Source organism: Lissotriton helveticus, chromosome 7 (assembly GCF_964261635.1).
Source record: "Lissotriton helveticus chromosome 7, aLisHel1.1, whole genome shotgun sequence".
Classification (NCBI taxonomy): Eukaryota; Metazoa; Chordata; class Amphibia; order Caudata; family Salamandridae; genus Lissotriton; species Lissotriton helveticus.
Window position 1 is genome coordinate 1,837,555,668 of NC_136068.1, and position 25,855 is coordinate 1,837,581,522.

A 25,855-nucleotide genomic window follows, 5' to 3' on the forward strand; every position below is an offset into this window, starting at 1 on the left:
ATAGCACAAGCACAAACCCCAAATGCTCCAATGCAAAAATTTACAAATTCGGAAATAAATGCGGACATCCACGTAATTCCAAACACCGTTGATCTTTCCGTATCACTACAACTCTCAGACTCACAATTGAGTCAAGGTCTGGAACGGACCCCTGACATTTTTGCCAGCCCGCAGCGAAATTGCGTTAAACTAACACAACGTGAGTCAAGAGGGATAAGGGAAGGAGCAATTTCGAAAATACAACATCAAAAAGAAAAACCCCAAAAAAATTCAACAAACAAAGAAGCAGCAAACCCAAACTCAGATTCACTTATTAAAACGCATGATCCAAATAACGCCTCACATTCACACAATGACAAAACTACGGCCACTTCGGACCTCAATAGTAACACCAATTCTGAGGTATTGTTGGTCGAAGATCATAATGAAAGATCTAACTCTAAACTAATTCACAAGAAGCCGGTGGCTTGTACTACTACGGAAAACGTATTTAATAACAAAATACAAGCTTGCCTACTAAAAGAAATAACTGAAATGGTCAAGCACCAGCTCCAACCGCTTCAAAAAAGCATACAAATTATAGAAAAGCAATTAGCAATACTGGTCGAAAACTCAAAAACAATCACTAACCCGAGAAATAAAGATCATTTAAATTTACCAGGACCTAAGGTCTCATTAAGTATTGCACAATCCACAGACAACTCAAAACAACCAGTCAGTAGTATGGTCACCATAAACAACACAAATACTAAACCAGCGGAGACAACAAAAACAACCATCAACAATCAGATACTTACACCAAATAATACGATTACTCAAGAAACTTCTAATACAGTTACAGGCACTCAAAATAAATCACCAGGAAAACTTCCTACCGTAGATGGCGCGGACAAAAAAGCCCCCCCAGTAAAAACCCCCTCTACAGCTCCCACTTCGAATACCTTTGGTTATGATCAGACACAGAGACAATTCAACAAATCAGAACGGTCAAACAAAAAACGGCCAAAACTGGTAAATCTTCCACCGGAAGCAGCACCTTTTGTTTTCATTCTAACGGGCGTTCCTGAATTAAATAATGACACAGAAGAGCCACCTTGGTCATTATTTAATAAAACTCGATACTGGCTAAACACCAACAGACCCAACCATCCAAACAATATCACCGGTATCTCTACTGTGAAAAGGGTTTCATGGATAGGCCACCAACCTAAAACAATATCCGGAGACTGTATAATTGTCAATCTCGAAAACCCCAAGGCAGTGGAATACATATGCTCATGGGATCAGTCGGGTAATACAGGAGGAATAAAGGTTAAGCGTCTATCCTTCTTCTACCCACAACAAAATCGCCGCCCCGATGACTTCAATTGCCCCCCAGAAAGGTCCTGGAACTACCATGGTCATGAACAGAGAAATCAAAATCAGAAATTCTGGGACCAAGGACACAATCAAAGAAACCGGAACCAGGGACACTGGGGCCAAGTAAACAACCAGAGAAATTGGAATCAGGGAGACTGGGATCAAGGAAACAATTATCCGAGCTGGCATCAGAAAGATTGGGGCCACGACTACAACGACCGGGGCGATTGGAACTATTATGGCAGGAGGTCACGACAACCACCTCACAGAGACACATGGGCTGGAATACCAACATCAAACAGTTATAGCTGCCTGGACATGGTCGACTGACCACCATTAAACGCCCGTACTGTGACCAACTCGCACTATACTAGAGCAAGTTTTGAAAGATCAGCTGAACACCCGGTGACCACGATCTCAAACAAAATCCAAGGTTCACCAAAAGCGAGACAATTGGAACTAAAAGTAACGACAAAATTCCTACCTATGGTAAAACAGGCTGAAGTCCCTCCGTGTAAAACGAACGCCAGTAACAGACCAACAACCTCGCAACAAACCTCCCCAAGGTCACCTGTCAATTCTATTAAATACCATGACCGGAACTTAATATCCTGGAATGTGGCGGGATTAGCATCTAAAAACACGGAAAGCAGCTTCCTAGATTTGGTCCACTCAAGTGATATAGTCTGTCTACAAGAGATGTGGCTAAATAATTCAATTCATCTCGCGGGGTATAGAACATACTTCTCCCAGGCAACAAAATCAATTTCAGGGAGAAGTAAAGGAGGTTTAACTACATATATCTCCAACCTCTGGCCATGTCGTGAAGTAACTCCTGTTATACTCCATCAGAACTACCAGATTATTACCATCAAAGGAACAAATCAAGAGGTTTTTTCCCTCATAAATTTCTACAATAATATGACCATAAGTGAGCTGTTTAAAGCCTTAAATGAAATCCTAGAGGAGAGTAACGAACTGAAGAGAAAATATGCAAAAATTCCACATACAATAATATGGGGAGGTGATTTTAATCTTCATCTATGCAAATACACTGATGCCTCCATTTGCGGGATCACAGATGAATACGGAAACCCGTTACCCCATTTTTCTCATACCCCTGAAGGTACCAATATGCAGGCCATCATGGCTGACTTAGACTTAGGGTTTGCAAATATTTTAAAAACCCCCATAACGCAGTTTCTTTCAACCTTTCATGGCAGAGGCTGTGAATCGGTAATTGATTATATTCTGATATCCAGCAGCAAAGCCAACTGCATAAAATCATTCGAAGTGGAGAGCAATGCACTTAGCGATCACTTTCCACTCAGAATAACATTTCAAGAAATAGATCCTCAAAAGAGCTCGGAAAAGAATCTGCCTGGGTTACTTCACCAAGAAGTATTAACACTAAACAAGAAAAATGGGTATAACCTTAAATGGGGCAATCTGGACCAAGACCGTATCAATGAGAAAATAATAAAAATAAGTAAGAACGAAATTGATAAATGCCTGGACCCTCTTTCTAACTCTGCAGAGATCATGAGTAGCTACTATGCAATAGCGAATACAGTAAGCCAAGAACTAACTAGACCAAGCAAAAAAAATAATAATACCTCGAGAAACGGGTGGTTCGACACAAAATGCACAAAATCATATTCAAATTTAAAGAAAGCCCTGACAAAACAACCAAGAAACAGAGCAGAGGTAACCGAACTAAGGAAAATTTATGCACAGGCAATCAAACAAAGGAAAAAGGAACTACAAACAAACCTTTGGATACAACTCCTGAAAAACAGTGCCCTGAAAGATAGCACAGCCTTCTGGGAAACAGTGAAAACACCATTTCTAACTGATAACAATGCTGGCCCCTCTCTGGATGTCGCCATAACTGCAGAAGATTGGGTACAGCACTTCTCAGGGGTTTTTGGAGAGGTTGAGCCTGAAGACACGGCTTCTCAAGATCCTCTTCCGTTGGTGCAATACCCAATAAAGATACAATTTACACTTCAAGAAACAACTAATGCCATAAAATCTGCAAAAAATGGCAAGGCACCGGGACCAGACTCTATTCCCATGGACCTATTTAAATTCCTGCCTGAATTATGGGCTCCCCTCCTGACTAAAGTGTTAAACGCAGCAAAAGAAACTGGCCTTCCTGACTCCTGATCAACTTCGATCCTGGTCCCCATTTTTAGGTCTCGGCTAGAAGCGAGCGAAGCTCGCTCTCGCCAGAGACCTTATTGTTAGCGGCTCAGCTTCCCAGGAGGACAGCACTGGCCGCGCGCGCCGATTTGTTAAGGCCACGCGCACGAGAACGCGCTCGCGGCCAGGTGCTGTCCTCCTCGAAAGCTGCCTCCCTTCCCCGTGCAGGGCGGGCCGCCGCGCTGCCTGCGGCGACCCGGAAGCATTGCCGGCCAAAGCGGAAGCACACAATAGCGCTTTTTAAATTTTATTTCGCCGCAGCGCTGCTTTACTTTCACACCCGCGCGCCAATGCTTGTTTTATTTGGTTGCTGCAGCGTCTTCATTTTGCCCGCCCGGGATTTAAACATAGCGGGGAGGGTCTGCCTGGTTTTGGCCGAGGCCGGTACCGGTACCGCTACTCCCGAGGGCATTAGCTGACTCTGAACTATGTCCCCGGCGGCAGCAGCTGCTGATGTTCCCCCTTGCGTGACCGGTGACTCCCCCTCTGCGCCGGCTGACTTTGCCGAACCAAGTCCACGGGTTGCAGGAGCGCGACTCGCCACAGCCGCTAGGTTCCTCCCCTGCACCTTGGGAGGCATGATGGAACACAAGGACCCAGGCAGGTGAAACACTGAGTGGTGGCCGGCGCAGCGAGTAGAGGAGCCAAGCCCTGGACAAAGAATCCTGCTGGTAAGTCGGTTCCGTGATAGCGATAGTTCCAACAGCATGACCTTAAAAAACGTACATTTATTAAGTCCGGCTAAGCATCACCCAAAATGTTTCCGCTCCATGAGCCGTGTGTGACAAAAAGAACAAACATTTAATAGCTTAGCCCCAGTACGCGAGTAAGAGGTATTGGTTTGTAAATGCATTGGAATGGTATTTTGTGGATGAACCTAGGAGGCAAGATGGCGGCAGGTCACTCGGCCGAGTGAGCTGGCTGGTCGCTCTCTCCTGGTCGACTCCATGATCACGGAGTACCACGGCTCATGGAGCGGAAACATTTTGGGTGATGCTTAGCCGGACTTAATAAATGTACGTTTTTTAAGGTCATGCTGTTGGAACTATCGCTATCACGGGGTAAGGACCTATTACATGTCTCCAGACTCTTATTACTACGAGCTGGCATTTTCTCCTCCCTGGCCGCCCTATATAGTTTAGTTATTATTAATGTCTCGTGGAACTGATTAGGAGTGTGTGTAGGGACTGCAGAGTCGGAGACTCCAAAGGAAATGTGAGAAAATGTGCACGCATTGCGTTACGCAGTCTGTGAAAGGTGAAATAGAACAGTGGCGTTTTGTTATGTATATAATTTGGATTAGTTACTGTTAGGAAGGTACCATTAGGAAACGCATCTTGCATCTTGTTTTTTCTTGTTTCTATCCCTCCCCGTCTCCTTAGTTTTCTTTTTCTCTCCCACGCCCTACATCCTCCAGCCCTCTCTCCACTTTCTGCTTATTTACTTCTCCTTTACTCCTCTTTTCTATCTATTTTACTTACTCTTCCTCTCCCCTATCTCTGTCTTTCCTCACACACTTTGTTGTGTATATTTTTCTCGCTCACACACACCTCTCCCTGTCTCTACCTGTGTCCTCAGCTGCACGTTGTTGCACCGTGGCGTGCTGTAGAGTGGTCCCAGGTCCTGTGACTCTACCCGGCTTCTTTGTGACTCTGCATCTCGGTGGACGGTCGGAGGGTGCTCTCTGATGCTTGGTTGTGGTTCTGCTCTTCCGTGTCCGGCAGCGGCCGGTGTGCGTCAGTGGTTGTGTGGTGATCTGGGGGGTGGGGGTTGCACTTGTAGCACGCTTGACCGCCGTGGGGTGGTCTGTATTTCTGTGACTTCGTGGGAGGCTAGCGCGGGGTGTAGCCTGTGGCTCCTTGCCTCTGTCTCTAGGGACGATGGTCTGTGGCGATCGACTTGTCTGTGGTTCTCTGTTACAAGGGAGGATGCTCTGCTGCTCTGTCCCGCAGTGTAGTGGTCTGTGGCAGAGTTGCTGTGTTCTAGTCTGTGACTCCCTCCCTCCCTCACGTGCCACGTGCCGTGGGACCGCTGTCGATCACAGTCCTGCCGCAAGTTGGTAGGTGAATCTGAAACTCTCTGGTCGGCTGTGGAATGACCCTTGGGTGCAGAGAGAAGCCACGGGCAGTACCAGCTCCTGAATTTAGAGGGCTTTCTCCTCCAGAGCGGGGAATCTGCTCCCTCATTTTTCTGACTCGCATGCCTCATGCAGCGCCTCGAAATCTCTTGCTGGAAACACTAGAAATCAGACACAGAAATATTGTAAATGAGATACGATTTGTATTGATTAAAAAAGAAACTGCGAGCGTTTCCTAGAACAAAATGTGGGTACACGAAGATGTGATTGCTGCCCCAGAAGCCCCTCGTGTGAAGGCCTACTGATCGTTTAGTCGCGACAGAGAAGCAAGGCAGCGCTGGGACCCCCATCCCCCCACCAAACCAAAACTATGCTCTCTATTTACATACTAACCCGCGAGGGTGTGGGGCCAAGAAATCAACCGGGGTAACAGCCCGGCGGCACCAGTGCCAGGCGTCCAATGCATGTCGCGACATAAACACCTTCAAGCATGGCACGGTATGCTGTGGACTCTTATGGCATAGCACTTTAAGAAATTACCAGGCTGTTATGGACGGTGATAAGGTGGCTTGGTAGAGTATTAAATGTCGCGATAAGCCTTCCTATATCGTGAATTCTCATGGATAGTTTGTTAACAAAGGGTGTAACATACGGTAGAATATTCTGATATTGTACAACAGGTAATGAGATGGTGTGCTAGGGAAATCTATATACAGTATGTTTGACGTCGCATAGTATAGAAAGCAAGGTTATGGTATGGGCGTTGCGGATGGAATGGTACAGATAGCGCAATATGACGAAAATGACTAGGCACATTGTGTGTTACATAAAGGTACTTAAAACTGTAGGGGCGCGCATGTCATTTCTGTAGCACAAGCCTTGGCAAAGGCGACAGAATAATAAACACAAGGTGGTATATTATGGAGTATTATGGTATGGTAGTTCTGATATAGCTTGGTACTGGGATGTAATAGCTTGGCTTGGCCCATTATCTAATTCTGTGTACCTGATGCTATGCTATGCACCGTTATGGTCTGGTATGGTGTGTTATATTCCAGGTCGTTACATCACGGTTTGTTAATGGCGCTTGTATTTTAGCGCTGCGTAATACATAACATGTGGCCGCCATGTGGCATGTTGCTTTTATGTTATGGCCACGTGCAATGCGGGTGTGGTACCATAATGTGTTTTATGCATGAATATGTGATGCTTTATTTGTAAAGCGCGTATTCAGCCCTGATGCGCTTCGAGGCGCTGATCCCAACTCACCTGTGGGTTTTTGCATACACCACATAAGGCACTTCTGGCAGGTGCAATATATATCACGCAACCGGCCCTGTCGGGGTCTGCCCCTCTAACATGTCCTGGGGCCTGCTGTGCCTCTGGGCGCCCCTTACTCCCGCCCAGGCACAAGGCGCTATGTTGTGAGGTACATGTGAGGCGCACCAGGTATACCAGAAAGTGAACCTTCCTCCGGAGCGCAAGAAAACCTGTCCCTCCAATACCGTTACAAGTGTTGTTTTTGATTTTATTTTTTATTACCTCTTTTGTGTTGTAATTATTATTATTATTATTAATATTATTATATGTATTATTAATATCGGCGTTATTTTAGATTAATATTCGGTTTACTGTTTTCATTTTTATGTATATTATATTACGCATGTTATTATTCCTTATTTGATAGTTTATACTATAATCGTAATTATTAGCGCCACCGTTACTACTTCTAGTAATGATGAGTAATAACGCAGCGGTCTGTCGCACGCCTTCGTACCGCGTGCTGTAAATAACTCCAGATCACTGATTTCACTCTCTGTGGGAGGATTTAGTGCTCTGTCCCCGGCCTCGAGATGTTGCCCCTCAAGACTCAACCCACTGGGCTGTCTTCTCTGAGTGCATTTGTTCTCGGGGTATTCAGTCGAGTGATATCCTGCTGCAGCCATATTTCAGACCGAAACTACTTGCTTCAAAAATGAGTTTTTATTAAACCTCCCGCCCCCTTTCCCTCAGGACGAATAGAGCTGCTTTATATGATTAATAATTTACTTAACAAACGGTGAAATTAGAGGTCTACATACATCTTGACAATCTAGCACTTTTACAGAAAATTGTTTACACTAGCACACAAAATAATTAATTTACATACACTGAGCAAGTTTTCCAGAAAAGATCAGAGTACTTTAAATTCTCTTGGCTTATCGCATTTGCGTAGCGCACAAAAATGACGGACAATCATGGTTCTATGGCCAGGCTCTTTCAGAGAAGGCAGAAGGGGGATATTGCGTTATTTACACAGAATCACACATTCGGTCACAGTGACGAGGCCAGGATTTAAACCCCAAAGTTCTCTCTTTTGCTGCCTGCCGCAGCCGGTACTACTGGTAACCTCTAGTGTACTGTGCACATTCCCGCTACCCAGCGGGGCCACGGCTACACACTCTAAACTGTATGGAAATTCTGTCGGGTTTTCATTCTAAGTGCTCATTCTCTACTACTCACTCTCTACTACTCTCAACTACTCTACTCTCTACTCATTCTCTACTACTCTACTCACTCTCCACTACTCTACTGTCTTCTACTCTGTACTCTCTACTCACTCTCTACTACTCACTCTTTATTACTCACTCTACTACTTTCTACTACTCCCTACTACTCTCTACTCACTCTCTACTACTCACTCTGTACTACTCACTCTGTACTACACACTCTACTACTCTCTGCTACTCTACTCTCTGCTACTCTACTCTCTGCTACTCTACTCTCTACTCTCTGCTACTCTACTCTCTGCTACTCTACTCTCTACTACTCTACTCTCTACTACTCATTCTCTACTACTCATTCTCTACTACTCACTCTCTACTACTCTCTACTACTCACTCTACTACTCTCTACTCACTCTCTACTACTCTGTACTACTCACTCGCTACTACGCACTCTACTTCTCTCTACTACTCGACTACTCTCTACTCACTGTACTAATCACTCTCTACTACTCACTCTACTACTCTCTACTACTCGCTCTACTACTCTCTACTACTCACTCCCTACTACTCTACTCACTCTACTACTCACTCTACTACTCTCTGCTACTCTCTACTACTCTCTCTACTAATCTCTACTCCCTCTCCACTACTCTCTACGACTCACTACTCTACTACTCTCCACTACTCTCCACTACTCTCCACTACTCTCCACTACTCTCCACTACTCTCCACTACTCACTCTCTACTCACTCTCTAGTACTCACTCCCTAGTACTCACTGTACTCTCTACTACTTGTTCTCTACTACTCACTCTCTACTACTCACTCGCTACTACTCTCTACTACTCTACTCACTCTCTACTACTCACTCTCCACTACTCTCTACTACTCACTCTCTACTACTAACTCTACTACTAACTCTCTACTACTCGCTCTCTACTACTCTCTACGCCTCACTCTCTACTACTCACTATCTACTACTCACTCTCTACTACTCTCTACTCTCTACTACCCACTCTCTACTACTCACTCTAGTACTCACTCTCTAGTACTCTCTGTACTCTACTACTTACTCTCTACTACTCACTCTCTACCTCTTACCTCTCGCTCTACCTCTCACTCTACCTCTCTCTCTACTATCTACCTCTACACCTCTCTAAGCGCACACATATGCACATATATAAATATATATATGTATCTATGCATATGCATTTGTGTGTGTGTATATATATATATTTATATATTGTGTGTGTGTGTGTATATATATATATATATAATATATATATATATATATATATACACACATACATATATAAACATATATATACACATCTGCAGATCTATATAAATGCATGCATACATATATGCATACATATGCTTGTTTATTGTGTGTTTTTGAAACGTAAATAAAACGTGTTATTTGCAATGTCAATCGCTTAAGCTCGTGTTAATACGCGACCTATTGCATTGCAAATCCAATAGGTCTCGCATTTGCGAGAGATTAAGCTATTGGCATTGTAAATGACAATGCCATTTATTTATCTGTTTTCAAAACCAACACATAAATACAAATTTTGTCATTTACAATGCCAATAGCTCTAACTTTTGCAAAGGCGAGACCGTTGCATTGTAAATGCTTGTTAAAAAAGGCAACAGAGATAGCCCAACGTGCTACCGCCCCATATCCCTCCTGGATTCAACTGGAAAGATGCTAGGGCGTATACTCTTAAATCGACTCCAGGAGTGGACCAAAGAACTAGGGGTACTCTCAGACCTTCAATATGGTTTCAGGGCCGGGTTAAGCACCGTGGATCAAGTCCTAAATTTAACATTACTTGTAGGAAAATATGTAACAGCGAAGAAATCCAGCCTGCACATGGTGTACGTCGATTTAACAGCGGCCTTCGACTGCGTGAAACACTCAAAGCTCTGGACAATTATGCTACAAATGGGGATAGAACCCCCGATTGTAGATATCCTACGTGAGCTATACTCCGGTGCCTCGGGAAAGGTGAGATATGGAATAGTAGGACAACTAACCAACAGCTTCCCAATTCAGAAAGGGGTAAGGCAAGGGTGCGTGCTGGCCCCGTTCCTATTTACACTCTACACGAACGGCTTAGAGGCTGCACTGCTAAAAGGCGTGAAAGATCTGCCGGAAGCCGGACGTCGACAGATTCCAGCGTTACTATACGCCGACGACGCGGTAATCTTGGCAAGAACATCCGTCCAGCTTCAGAGGGCCTTAAATAATTATTGTACCTTCATGGCTAGTCTTGACCTAAAAGTAAACATAAGGAAAACTTATGTTATGCACGTCGGCAATAGAGGGAAAAAAGAGAAAAAAATCTTCGTGGATAATCTACCTCTTGAAAGAGCCAATACCTATCCTTACCTTGGTATATCTATTGATGAGGCGTTTAACTGGAGAGAGGCAATCAATTCCAGAAAGTTAGCCCTCATAAGAACAGTCGGCGCCCTAAAAGCATTTTCACTTCGTTTGGGAAAAAGACCACCTAACGAATTGATCAAGATATATAATGCAAAATCCATCAGCACAGCCACCTTTGGAGCAGGAGTATGGGGCACAACGAATGTGGAGCCACTCCAAAGAGTCGAAAATTCCTTCCTGAAGTTTTTATTAGCTGTTCCTAAAAGCACCACCACTTTCGGTTGTCATCTCGAACTCGGAGTACACTATATATCGGACATCATTAAGATTCAGCCAATCATGCTATGGCGTAGAATATGGGCCACGGAAGAATGCCACCTCACAAGAACAATAATAGAGGACTGCATGAAATTAGATCATATGAAAAAGATTAAATGGCTGGTATATGTAAAATCTTTTTTCACTGACATTGGCCGTCCGAGTTTCTTCGAAGATCCTCCATCCGTAACAGACATCTCAAAAAAAGACTTAAAAACTCTTTGTCTGTCACACTTGTCCGAACTCCGATTGTTGTGTGAAATAGGCAAACCCTCAGTACAACAATGCGTAATGATACAGTTGGTTCCAACCATCCAACCTTATTTACAGTATGATTTGTCGCAATATGAAAAGCTACTCCTTACCCGTTTCAGGCTTAATATATATCATTTTCTGGTTTTATTTCCCACCCAGAATGTATGGACTCACAATATTGCAGCGTGTCCGTGTGACTCCACGTCCCCACAGTCTACTATTCATGTTATATTCTTTTGTAAATTTTACACGCAATTACGCAGGAGGTGGATACTGCCGCTACTAAAAGTTCTGAACATTCGTAGATGTCGCCCTGCCTACTTAGCATTGCAATTTCTGGAAAACTTTTTGATGACAAAATCTGTGGCACAGTATCTTAAACTATGCATCAGGCACCGCACAAATTTATAACGACGTAGAACAGTTTTAACAATTCCTTTATAACGAATGAAAAATGACTTTTTAAAATATTTTATTGTGTTTTTATGTACTTTTATGGTTTTCACATATGGAATCCGAATAAAGATATTTTGATTTGATTTGATTTGATCAGCAAAATGTTAGAACTTTATAGAGAAAACCTGTTTTTGGTTATTTGATCTAAATCTGTTCAGCCATTTTTGAGAAATTAGTATCAAAATGGAGATCATGATGAGCTGGTCTCTTGTCTTCGTGGACTAATGCATCCACTCAGCCTTTTATCATGAGGTTGATAAAATGAGTACCATTGAGTTGGGTAATAATACACATATATTAATCAGCAACAAGATAGAGGTAGCCAACATATCATGCATGCTCACATATGGCCAAGAATAACCCTTTTTGTGACTGGGCCAAAGTTTTCCAAAGGTTGGGTATCATGCAATGGTTGCCTAGTTGCCCAGGAAAACCTTTATGTGATGATCAGCATATCACCAGTGTTGGCAATGAGAGCAACACTACTCCCTCTGGCACTCACATAGCCTTAAAAGTTTTTCTAGATTACCTTTTACTGCTGTCACGATGCCAAATAGTGCTCCAGGCTGCCTTGCTTTTCCCCTCACGTAGACAGCAGCAGTTCCTCGATTAGTACTCCTGGGAGAAGTGGACATGAGTCCTTTGGGTAGACTGCAGAAGACAACTGGGAGAGAATGACTCAGCCTGGGGGAGGGTTTGAAACAGGATAGCATGAGAGCAGCAAGCAGGAGCGGGAGTGCATGGATAACTGGACACTACAGTGGTGAGAGACCTTGTTATGTGAAAACTGTTGGTGTGAATGAAAGCATGAGTGACTCCACACCTGTGTAAACATTTACAATATTTCTGCTAGGACCATCATGAAGAATGAAGTAAATGAGAACGCTAGCAGCTGAGGGACAGTATGAGTTAGCATACACAAAACTTTTATTAGTTCATCTAGTTAAACTCAATAATATTTGGTGTTAGAACTTTCTTTGTAGAAGCCTCTACTCCAGTGGTAGCTGCTTTCAATAGAAAGTGGTAGGGCAGTGGATATTTAAAAAAAGAAAAGAAGACTTACCTGCCACTGTCCAGCTTCTTCCACGAGCGCAGTCCAGCTCCCAGACTACACAACCAATCCCAAAGTGCCCACTACTCCTCCTCCCTGCTATAGTCCCTAGAGGATGGCCCTGCCATAGACTTTTAGCAGTACAGAGGAGCCGTCGCTGCTCTACTCTCTACCCTCCCAACCCCACCACCTTAAAACCTTAACAGAAGAAAAGACAGAGGTGAAGACTAGGTAGTGTTTGAGAGATTTATTTATTTTGAAAGTTTTATATAGCGCAAACAAGACCCTTGCGGATATCAGAGCGCTTTACATTAAGTAAGGTTCTTTATACATCAATTAAATGCATGTTAAACATGTATACATTATGTCATATAACAGTGAAGCAGTAAGGTAAAACACAGAAAAAATCCAGTTGAGGCCGGTAAAGGTTAGATATCATGACTAGTATCTCTAAATGGATATTTGTCATAATAAGGATTATTAGCGCGGGTACGTTTGGTCTCGAACTTTCTTTAGATTATGCTCAGGAGAATTTTGCCATGAGAATCGATTTTACTTCCTTTTTGAAAGATGCAGTAGAAGAGTTAAGTCTGGTTTCATGGGGGTAAGGCATTCCAAATCCTGGGTGCCATCCCTGAGAAGGATCGTTTGTAGGTTTTCTTCTTGTTGAATCTTTGCGGTTTCAGTTGTAGGCTTTCCGCACTTCTTGAGGATATTATCCCACCAGAAATCGTCAGTTTCTGTGCAGGATAGTTGGGTGCCTTGTGATGCAGGGCTTTATGCATCATACACAATATTTTCAAATGAATTCTGGCTTCCAGTGTTAGCCAATTCAAGAATTTTAGGTCTGGGGAGATGTGGCCCTTCTTTTAGACCCAGTGATGAGTTTCGCAGAAGCATTTATTGAAGCTCTTAGAGGTGCTGTTGTAGCTTTCGGAAGGCCACACAGAGAGACACTTCCGTACTCTACTCTGGGGATAACTAGAGCTTGAACTGCCTGCTTGAAGTCATTGGCTGGAAGGAAGGGTTTCCGCTTCCTCAGTGTGTTTATCTGGAAGTTTGTTCCCTTTGTTGCGTTGCTAATATTTTTTTGCATATTGAGGTTACTGTCAAGAGTTATTCCCAGAGATTTTGCAGACTCCACAGCGGTTGGTTGAACGTTGAGTGCCGTAAGATGTTTGATCCATTCTTGCATCGTGTGGACTTTGGCAGGTGGAGCTATTAGAAGGAATTCGGTTTTTAGGGAATTCAATTTGAGATGGCTTTCTGCCAGCCATGTCTGGGTATTCCCCAGTGTTGAGTTAAACAGTTTGATGTCATATATGGTGTGGATTTTAAGGTATAGTTGAGTGTCGTCAGCGTACATGCGATATTGTACGTTAGACGTGTTTAGCATTTCGGTGAGAGGTTCCATGAAGAGATTAAACAGTGCCGGGGAAAGTGAGGACCCTTGAGGGACTCCCAACGTTACTAGGACGGAATTGGACAAGGTGTTGTTGACCTTGAATTTTTGTGTCCAGTTTTGGAGAAATGAGGTAAACCAGTTTAGCACTGACCCAGATAGACCCATTCTGTGTTTTAGAAGATCTATCAAGTTCTCATGTTTGATGGTATCAAAGGTAGATAAGAGGTCTAGTAGGATGAGTAGGTAAGTTCCGTTCTGATCAAGGATTTGTAGCGCATTGTCAATTATGTGTGTCATGGCAGATTCTGTACAATGGAACACAACACATTGAGGAGGGTCTCAGGGTAAATTTAAAGACCAGCAACAACCATTATACCACATAACACCTTGGGTCTGGAGAGCAGGTAAAGAAGAGAAAGAGAAACCTAGCAAGCAGAATGTATGTCAACGGGTTCGGGTATCAACCACCTCAAGATTAAAGGAGAAAGCTGTGTTGCCCAGAACCCATCATTCACAATTCGTGAGTTATCATCGTTTGAGTCTGGCCTCCTCTTGACAGGGGTGTACAGTCTCGGAAAATGACTGCAAAGACCTCAGCTGTTTGTCAATCCGAGGATGGCTGGCCCGACTGAGCATACCATGAAACCCATAGGCATAGACTCTAGCCAAGTGAAGAGGATTCAAAAAGCAAGAAATAACTAGTGAAGCGCTAAACCATGCAAAAAAGTGTGTTAAAAATAACTAAGGGAACTCCATACGGACTTTATTCTTAGAGTGCCCTTGTCATAGTTAAAAAGCAGACCGCTAACTAATGAATTCAAAAGTCAGACGATAAAAAAGGTCGACATGTTTCTGCCCTCACTCAGATCTATCAGTATCGGGGCATTCCTCTGGACCATAAAGCTAGAAAATATATATAGCTGCTGCTGAAAGTGTGCAAAGAAAAAGTGCTAAATATGTTATAGACAGTTCATATACTCTACCGGCATTTTCCAACTTGGCTGTAGTGGAACCAATTGTCGGTCACCTGCAGGACAATATCCATACATTAATACAAACTAGTCATCTCACTCATGATTTACCACACTGATAGCCTCTCATGAGAGAGACCCTGTTAGCCGTAGATCTAACGCGATCTCGAAACCATCTATATCATTCGTATAGTATGTGCACTTACCCACAAAAGTTGGGTGTCACCCTCACCTCTACCTGGTGATTACTCAGGGAAGGGGGCCCCGCTCTGTAAAGAAAACACGTATACACCATCAATAATATGCAGATGGTGCACTCTTCTATTACCGAAGAACTCTGTGATACCAACAGGCACCACCAGCGAACACTCTCAAAACTCACTGCTTTCACCCCCTAAACATGTTGACAGTGGGAATGCACTTGGACAATCCCTCAGCATTTGACAAAGCTGAACTCAGTTCAGTATTAACCGTCCTCTCTAGTCCGTGCTGGGTGAGGACAGTGGGGAACGGGGGACACTCTAGTCTCTTGTTGGTGCACTAGAGCACACATTTATTACAACTCGTGTACTTTCATTGGCATAATTATCGGTGTTGTTACGCAAGCCACTCTCTGAGAGAAAGCACTCAATATGGCCAAATTGTTCTTATCGGAAATATCCACAAACAGCAGTATGGCGCTCAACAGGAAAAAAGGGGGGGCTTGCTCGCTAACTATGTCCATTAGTGCTTAGTACTCAACCCACACGGGGACCAAGGGCGCTCATAGATCCCGCGACCACTTAGACCCTGTACGGGAATACAAAGCGTGTTGTGCTCGACAGAACAAGAGGCTTACAAACCAAGTGGGTACATTTTTATGGTAAGCAGTGTACCCAAATTACAAGATTCACTAATCCGTCCCATGTACGCTCTCAGACCACGTCAGTGTCCAAGACAGTTAACGGAGACGGCAAAACGCTCGAAACCTGAATGCGTCTCAACGGCCTCAAACACAGCCCTCGCACGCATTCACAACCATGCCATACAAACACATGCTGGCCTTACCTGTCCGTCGGTACCCCTGGGCGGTCTATGAGCAATGACCGGAGGTTCCGACGGCGGCCGTTCTGTGTGTTTAAGACAATTCGGAGGGTCCTTCGAGGGAGTGTCTAGTCTACTGCCAGAGGCTAGCTACCCGATCCGCCTCAAACTGCGCGTGCGCAGGAGACAGTGTTCAATCTCGGCGCATGAGGATTTTCAGTGGGAGTGAAACGCTACTCTCCCACTAGCCGGTGGCCAATATCAAACGATCGTACCACCACGAAGAGTCATTTCACAATTCTACAAGCTTATATATTCATGGTTTGAATAGTAGATGTTTAGAACGGGTTTGAATGTTAGACGTTTCAAAGTTTACTGTGCCGTACTGTGAACAATTTCGATATTAATGCCCAGTCGAATCCAGCTGGGCTGATATATAAGCTAGGACGTGCAGTAGCGTCCAAAACCCAATTGCTACCTCAATCTTAGCCAATGTCCTGTATGGTAAAAGGTCTCGGGATTACGGGTGGACCACTAGGCACTACAGGCCCCATCGTTACACCACTCCCAGAGGAGGATCAGATGAGATTGCTCTTGTAATCAAGATTACTCTTATAGAGACAACCATGGTATCTCATCGTTCAATCCAAATCGGTCACTCTTTAACCTGAACACCCATCTCTGTTCTCTGCGTAATAGAAACTGTTGGATGTCTGCTACGTGAGAGGGAATGTATGGTTTTTCCAAAATAACCCACTGTAGGTCAGTGTCAGAGTGTCCCGCTGAAATATAATGATTCGTGAGCTTAGTCGCACTCTTTTTACACCGAATGGTGCTTCTGTGCTCAGAAATTCTGACTTTGATCTTACGTGAAGTCATGCCCACGTACCTCTTCTGGCACAGACATGTTATCAAATAAATCACGTGATCAGAGTTGCAATTAGTATGCATGTTCAATGACCAAGGGATAGAGGTGCCAATATCTACCTCAGTCTGATGACTAGTTAGCGGGCAGACAGAACAATTACCACAAGGGAAATGTCCCTTCACTGGAGGAAGACCCCATAAGTTTGCTTCAGCAATGGATGCCCTCTCCCTGGGGCGAGTGTGCGCCAACCGATCCTTTAAGTTGTTACTGCGCTTGAAGGCAAACAGTGGTGGAGGTAGCGGTTTACCATCAATTTTTAGAGTTTTCCAGTTCTTCAATATGCTTTTCTTCAAGGCATTTGAATAACTGCAGAAGGTATTAACGCAAGTCATTCTCTGCGAGGAAATGTCTGTTACCGGTGTGACTCTTGGTTCCAGGAGGGCGTCTCTATGGTTGTTGAAGGCTCTCTTCATGGAAGTCTTGACTGTCCTCTTGGGATACTGTCGATCTCGAAGTTGGGCAGACAGTAGATTGGCATGTTCTTTATAACCTGTGGTTTCTGAGCAATTGCGACAAATTCTGAGGAATTGCCCAAAGGGTAAGTTCTCTCTGAGGGCCTGCGGATGATAACTCTGAAAATGTAATAATGAGTTTCTCGCCATCGGTTTTTTGTAGAGTTCAGTGTGAAGATGACCATGATGGGGATATATCCGCACATCCAAGAAGGGTCGACTGGATTTGGAATATTCACAAGTGAACTTAAGAAAGGTGTTACGTTGGTTCAACCATGAATGAAAATCATCAATGGACGTGGCAGACCCTCTCCAGACTACGAAAACATCATCAATATAACGTTTCCACGTAACTATATGACCGATGAATGGATTACTTTCAAGTAGCACCACAGACTGCTCAAAATGATGGACACACAGGTTCGCTAGAGAAGGGGCGAAAACACTGCCCATGGAAGTGCCAGACACTTGGAGAAACAGGTCGTTCTCGAATTTGAAAAAGTTCTCCTTCATTGCCAAGGTGGCACATGACATTATGAAGTGGATGGGGGTGATGTATTCCCAGTTGATCGTCCCCAGGAGAGTTTCAATGACTGTAAGAGTTTCATTCTGTGGTATACAAGTTTATAATGACTCGACGTCAAATGAGACCAAAAAATCTAGGTCTCCGTCGAAGGGCATGTCACGCAGAATCCGTAAAAGGTCTTTAGTATCCTGTATGTACGTGGACATGAGTTTGACCAGTGGTTTCAGAAAAACATCCACAAAAGTGGACAGAGGTTCCAAAAGGGAACCTAGACCCGAGATGATGGGTCTCCCAGGTGGAGGAGAGATCCCCTTATGTATTTTAGGCACTACATAAAAATAAGGTATCACTGGATGGCGAGCAATCAAGAAGGATGCTTCCTGATCAGTGATCCAACCTTCTTCGGTTGCCTTCTCAACTAGTTTTTGATGGAAGCAGTCAGTCTGGGCGTAGGGTCCATTTTCAGGCACTGATAGAATTTCTTGTTATTTAGTTGGCGTCTACACTCTGCAGTGTAGATATCTGCATCCAGAATCACTGTAGCTCCGCCCTTATCGGCAGGTTCCACCGTGATGGAAACGTCATTGGCCAAGGTGGAAAGTGCCAGTCGTTCTCGTTTAGTCAAGTTGTGAAACTGTCGGTAGTCGGTCTGGAAGATCTTTTCTGCATCTCCTAATACCGCTCGCTCAAAGGTGAGAATTTCAGGAGGGATCACACTGGAAGGTGGATTGAAGGTGGATTTACCACGCAACCCAGTGTTCCGATCTGTCATCTCCTCTATGGAATCAGGCTCTTTATCTTTAAAAAAGGATCGTAATCTGAGTTTCCTGAAAAACCCAGCAAGTTCCTGTCTGGTCTTAAATGGGTCTCCCTTGTGTGTAGGTACAAACCCAAATCCCTTTTCGAGGACTAGTGTCTCGTCTGTATTCAAAACCCGATGACTCAAATTGACTATTAGACTCAGGCATTGCTCGGCCCTGGTGGCATTTGTTCCTGTTGGTTGCTCCTGGTCCTTGACGACGGCCGGGGACTCCAATGTACGTTGGACTGTGTTGGCCGTCTTTTGCCTCTGGAACGTCTTGGGCCCTGTCCTAAAAAATGCTGCTGGCCAAAGTTGTTATAGGGTGGAAATGGGTAGGCCTGGCCTGGAAAAGGAGGTTGGGGGTAGTTAAATGGGCCAGGTGGCCACCATTGTGGGGGAGTAGGCGTGTGGAACTGCCTCCCCCACTTAAAGCCTCGAAATCTTTGGTTACCTCCCCTAGTTTGATTGTTGAAAGACGTATCTGAGTCTGAGGAATTATCTTCGCTTCCCGAGGTGGAGTAATTAGACCGGGGTCTAATTACTCCACCTCGGGAAAACTAGGGGAGGTAACCAAAGATTTCGAGGCTTTAAGAGGGGGAGGCAGTTCCACACGCCTACTCCCCCACAATGGTGGCCACCTGGCCCATTTAACTACCCCCAACCTCCTTTTCCAGGCCAGGCCTACCCATTTCCACCCTATAACAACTTTGGCCAGCAGCATTTTTTAGGACAGGGCCCAAGACGTTCCAGAGGCAAAAGACGGCCAACACAGTCCAACGTACATTGGAGTCCCCCGCCGTCGTCACGGACCAGGAGCAACCAACAGGAACAAATGCCACCAGGGCCGAGCAATGCCCGAGTCTAATAGTCAATTTGAGTCGTCGGGTTTTGAATACAGACGAGACACTAGTCCTCGAAAAGGGACTTGGGTTTGTACCTACACACAAGGGAGACCCATTTAAGACCAGACAGGAACTTGCTGGGTTTTTCAGGAAACTCAGATTACGATCCTTTTTTAAAGATAAAGAGCCTGATTCCATAGAGTAGATGACAGATCGGAACACTGGGTTGCGTGCTAAATCCACCTTCAATCCACCTTCCAGTGTGATCCCTCCTGAAATTCTCACCTTTGAGCGAGCGGTATTAGGAGATGCAGAAAAGATCTTCCAGACCGACTACCGACAGTTTCACAACTTGACTAAACGAGAACGACTGGCACTTTCCACCTTGGCCAATGACGTTTCCATCACGGTGAAACCTGCCGATAAGGGCGGAGCTACAGTGATTCTGGATGCAGATATCTACACTGCAGAGTGTAGACGCCAACTAAATAACAAGAAATTCTATCAGTGCCTGAAAATGGACCCTACGCCCAGACTGACTGCTTCCATCAAAAAACTAGTTGAGAAGGCAACCGAAGAAGGTTGGATCATTGATCAGGAAGCATCCTTCTTGATTGCTCGCCATCCAGTGATACCTTATTTTTATGTATTGCCTAAAATACATAAGGGGATCTCCCCTCCACCTGGGAGACCCATCATCTCGGGTCTAGGTTCCCTTTTGGAACCTCTGTCCACTTTTGTGGATGTTTTTCTGAAACCACTGGTCAAACTCATGCCCACGTACATACAGGATACTAAAGACCTTTTACGGATTCTGCGTGACATGCCCTTCGACGGAGACCAAGATTTTTTGGTCTCATTTGACGTCGAGTCATTATACACTTGTATACCACAGAATGAAACTCTTACGGTCATTGAAACTCTCCTGGGGACGATCAACTGGGAATACATCACCCCCATCCACTTCATAATGTCATGTGCCACCTTAATAAACCGGGGCACAATTCTCGCCTGGATTATATACTGGTGGAAACGTCTGAATGGGCCAGAATTGTAGATTTTATGGTCTCCCCCACAAGATGACAGCGACCATAATGCGTTGAGCTTAAAACTCTCGGTCCCTGGTGTTACATTTTCCACGCAGGGAGGTGATGACCTCATGAATCCGAGTATGATTTTATCTAGTAATCGGCGTAGAGTCAGATGGTCTAAAATTGTAGGAAGTCCCACGGATCTCCAGAGGCTCTATGCAATGACTGTTCCAGTCTTGCAAAAAGTCGAAAAAATTATTTACCTACTCCCGTCAGAGGAGAGTCACAGAGATCTTGGTGCAATCCATTTGGAGTTGTGCAGTACTTTAGCGGAGGTCTTGAACCCTGTCCAGAGGGCAAAGAAAGGCAAGGTGTTGCGTGCCCCATGGTATAATGCTGCCTGCAGGAAGGCTAAAACCGACCTACTTGAGGCCATGAAACAACACGACAATATCTCATTGGTCAGAGCTAAGAGAAAGGAGTATAAATACCTTATCTCTAATGCTAAGATCGAATGGGATGATGACAACTGGACAGATATGACGGCCGCTCTCAAGTTTCGAGATGCCCGGAAATTTTGGCAGATTGTCAAAAATGGCACGTCCGAACCCACTCCGGCAGTAGAGGCAAACATTGCACCTAGTGCATGGGAAGATCACTTTAGATTTTTGTATGCCCAAGTTAGTGTAGATCCCTCTGGTGACCAGGAAGACCTGCTGGTAGATATGACCTCTGCTCCGTTTCCTGAAACAGATAAATTTAAGCTGGCAGAGGTTGGGGCAGCTATCGCCAGACTCGCTGCAGAAAAAGCGTCAGGGTTGGATAAACTCCCTGGTGACCTATTTAAAAACGAACCCATGGTCTGGGGTCCTTACCTACAGGTCTTATTTAATGCTATTCTTGGAGGAATGATGGTGCCTGCTACTTGGCTGGGGGCGGAGATTGTCCCTATCTTTAAGAAGGGTTCACCTCTGCTCCCTGTCAACTACAGGCCCATTAGTCTAATCGACGTCCCCCAAAAGATCTTTGCTAGGCTGATCTTGGATCGCCTCTCAGAGTGGATGCTAGACCACTCAGTCCTGAGCCGCTACCAAGCAGGGTTCAGGAACAAAGTATCCACTATAGATCAAATTTTCCGTCTTACCATCTTGTTCTGGAAAACGGTACAGTTGGAGGGTGGCAGCCTCTACACTGTATTCGTTGACCTACGAGCAGCTTTTGATCTGATACCCCGTTAGAAACTTTGGTCCGTGCTCTCGGGCCTGGGGGTTCCGCAACATCTCTTAAATATGGTTGTAAGATTACACACTGACAACTATGCCCAGGTCAGATGTGGCAGGGAGGGAACATTGTCCAACAGATTCCCCGTTTGCAGGGGGGTAAGACAGGGTTGTGTGCTCGCACCGACCCTGTTTTGCCTCTATGTCAACGGGGTAATCGCCCACCTGAATGGGGTTGAAAATAGCGATGCCCCTAAACTTGAAGGCAGCAGGGTGCCGGCAATCATGTTAGCAGACGACACCCTGCTGCTCTCCAAGTTGCCAATGGGGATACAGCGAGTTCTTAATGGTTTCGAGGCATTTTGTAAAGATCACGGCCTCAAGATCAATGCATTGAAGACAAAGTACATGGTCTTCAACCCACCATCTAAAACTCGCTCTAATCCGTATATCGGCGCCAACAGGCTTGAGAGGGTCCGAACCTTCGAGTACTTGGGGATTACCCTAAACGAAAAAATGTCGTGGGGCCACCAAAGGGAAAAACCACAGCTAAAACTGGCCCAAATAGCAGGCGGAATCATCAAGCTTGTTACAAAAAACAAATCTTCTTCCAAGCCGGTTGGTCCCCCTTTAGAGATCTATAGAGCACAGGCTAGGGGTGCTGTTATGTATGGAAGTGAACTCTGGGGCTACACGTGCAATCAAGATTTAGTAGCAATAGAGAATAAATTAATTAGAAACCTTTTATCACTTCCCCCTAGCACTCCCCTGTTGCCATTGAGATTGGACTTGGGCTTGAGACCCCTTGACGAGGATATGGGACTACGGCCCTTGACATTCTGGCGCAGGATATGGAGTGTACCTGAGCTAGTTAACTACAGGCAAGAACTCCAAGAAATTCTTACTTTACCAAATGTTTGGAAAATTACCTGGTTAAAATACATAAAGACGGAACTTGAGAAACTAGGGTTACCCACTTTATGGTTTGATCCACTGTCATCATGTCCCCGGGTCACGCAGAAACAGCTTATTAATCACTACCGGGAAAGCAAACTTGCTACACATCTGCAAAGAACAGGCCTAGGTATTTTAACGACATCATTCTTAAATACCAAGGACACTTACAGGTTTGAAACTGTCCTAGATGACATATATCCAACTAACATCAGGAAAATGTACCTCCAATGGAGGTATGGGAGTTTGCCAATACATGCTTATACCTATAAATGGGCTGAATCTTCCCCGACTCATTGCCCAGCCTGTAAATTTGAACAGGAAACTGATCTCCACATACTGTTTTTCTGCAAAGCATACGTGCAGGAGAGGAGGAAATGGATTGTCCCACTGTGCAAATATCTAGGGTTCTCCCACTGCATGCACGCTTATAGGGTCCTTAAGACCGACCTGTCTGGGCATATAGTTTTTGCTTTATCCAAATATCTGGGGATATTCTGGCACAAGAGAAGACACTTTTTAGCTGGAGATGTATGACATTTTTCAAAACACAACTTTATAACAATGGTAATGCCTGTTTGGTAAAAGCTGGGTCCTATTTCTATTTCTGTGTAACGGTTTTTATATGCTTTAATGTTTTATTTTATCACAATTTTAAACATTTTAACTACATTGTTTTGTAATGTAAATACCTGCATCTTTTATGGCACTTGTTGCCGAAATAAAGATTTTTGATGATGATGATGAAAGTAATCCATTCATCGGTCATATAGTTACGTGGAAACGTTATATTGATGAAGTTTTCGTAGTCTGGAGAGGGTCTGCCACGTCCATTGATGATTTTCATTCATGGTTGAACCAACTTAACACCTTTCTTAAGTTCACTTGTGAATATTCCAAATCCAGTCTACCCTTCTTGGATGTGCGGATATATCCCCATCATGGTCATCTTCACACTGAACTCTACAAGAAACCGATGGCGAGAGACTCATTATTACATTTTCAGAGTTATCATCCGCAGGCCCTCAGAGAGAACTTACCCTTTGGGCAATTCCTCAGAATTCGTCGCAATTGTTCAGAAATCACAGGTTATAAAGAACATGCCAATCTATTGTCTGCCCAACTTCGAGATCGACAGTATCCCAAGAGGACAGTCAAGACTTCCATGAAGAGAGCCTTCAACAACCATAGCGACGCCCTCCTGGAACCAAGAGTCACACCGGTAACAGACATTTCCTCGCAGAGAATGACTTGCGTTAATACCTTCTGCAGTTATTCAAATGCCTTGAAGAAAAGCATATTGAAGAACTGGAAAACTCTAAAAATTGATGGTAAACCGCTACCTCCACCACTGTTTGCCTTCAAGCGCAGTAACAACTTAAAGGATCGGTTGGTGCACACTCGCCCCAGGGAGAGGGCATCCATTGCTGAAGCAAACTTATGGGGTCTTCCTCCAGTGAAGGGACATTTCCCTTGTGGTAATTGTTCTGTCTGCCCGCTAACTAGTCATCAGACTGAGGTAGATATTGGCACCTCTATCCCTTGGTCATTGAACAAGCATACTAATTGCAACTCTGATCACGTGATTTATTTGATAACATGTCCGTGCCAGAAGAGGTACGTGGGCATGACTTCACGTAAGATCAAAGTCAGAATTTCTGAGCACAGAAGCACCATTCGGTGTAAAAAGAGTGCGACTAAGCTCACGAATGATTATATTTCAGCGGGACACTCTGACACTGACCTACAGTGGGTTATTTTGGAAAAACCATACATTCCCTCTCACGTAGCAGACATCCAACAGTTTCTATTACGCAGAGAACAGAGATGGGTGTTCAGGTTAAAGAGTGACCGATTTGGATTGAACGATGAGATACCATGGTTGTCTCTATAAGAGTAATCTTGATTACAAGAGCAATCGCATCTGATCCTCCTCTGGGAGTGGTGTAACGATGGGGCCTGTAGTGCCTAGTGGTCCACCCGTAATCCCGAGACCTTTTACCATACAGGACATTGGCTAAGATTGAGGTAGCAATTGGGTTTTGGACGCTACTGCACGTCCTAGCTTATACATCAGCCCAGCTGGATTTGACTGGGCATTAATATCGAAATTGTTCACAGTACGGCACAGTAAACTTTGAAACGTCTAACATTCAAACCCATTCTAAACATCTACTATTCAAACCATGAATATATAAGCTTGTAGAATTGTGAAATGATTCTTCGTGGTGGTACGATCGTTTGACATTGGCCACCGGCGAGTGGGAGAGTAGCGTTTCACTCCCACTGAAAATCCTCATGCGCCGAGATTGAACACTGTCTCCTGCGCACGCGCAGTTTGAGGTGGATCGGGTAGCTAGCCTCTGGCAGTAGACTAGACACTCTCTCGAAGGACCCTCCGAATTGTCTTAAACACACAGAACGGCCGCCGTCGGTACCTCCGGTCATTGCTCATAGACCGCCCAGGGGTACCGACGGACAGGTAAGGCCAGCATGTGTTTGTATGGCATGGTTGTGAATGCGTGCGAGGGCTGTGTTTGAGCCCGTTGAGACGCATTCGGGTTTCGAGCATTTTGACGTCTCCGTTAACTGTCTTGGACACTGACGTTGTCTGAGAGTGTACATGGGACGGATTAGTGAATCTTGTAATTTGGGTACACTGCTTACCATAAAAATGTACCCAGTTGGTTTGTAAGCCTCTTGTTCTGTTGAGCACAACACGCTTTGTATTCCTGTACAGGGTCTAAGTGGTCGCGGCATCTATGAGCGCCCTTGGTCCCCGTGTGGGTTGAGTACTAAGCACTAATGGACATAGTTAGCGAGCAAGCCCCCCTTTTTTCCTGTTGAGTGCCATACTGCTGCTTGTGGATATTTCCAATAAGAACAATTTGGCCATATTGAGTGCTTTCTCTCAGAGAGTGGCTTGCGTAACAACACCGATAATTATGCCAATGAAAGTACACGAGTTGTAATAAATGTGAGCTCTAGAGCACCAACAAGAGACTAGAGTGTCCCCCGTTCCTCACTGTCCTCACCCAGCATGGACTAGAGAGGACGGTTAATACTGAACTGAGTTCAGCTTTGTCAAATGCTGAGGGATTGT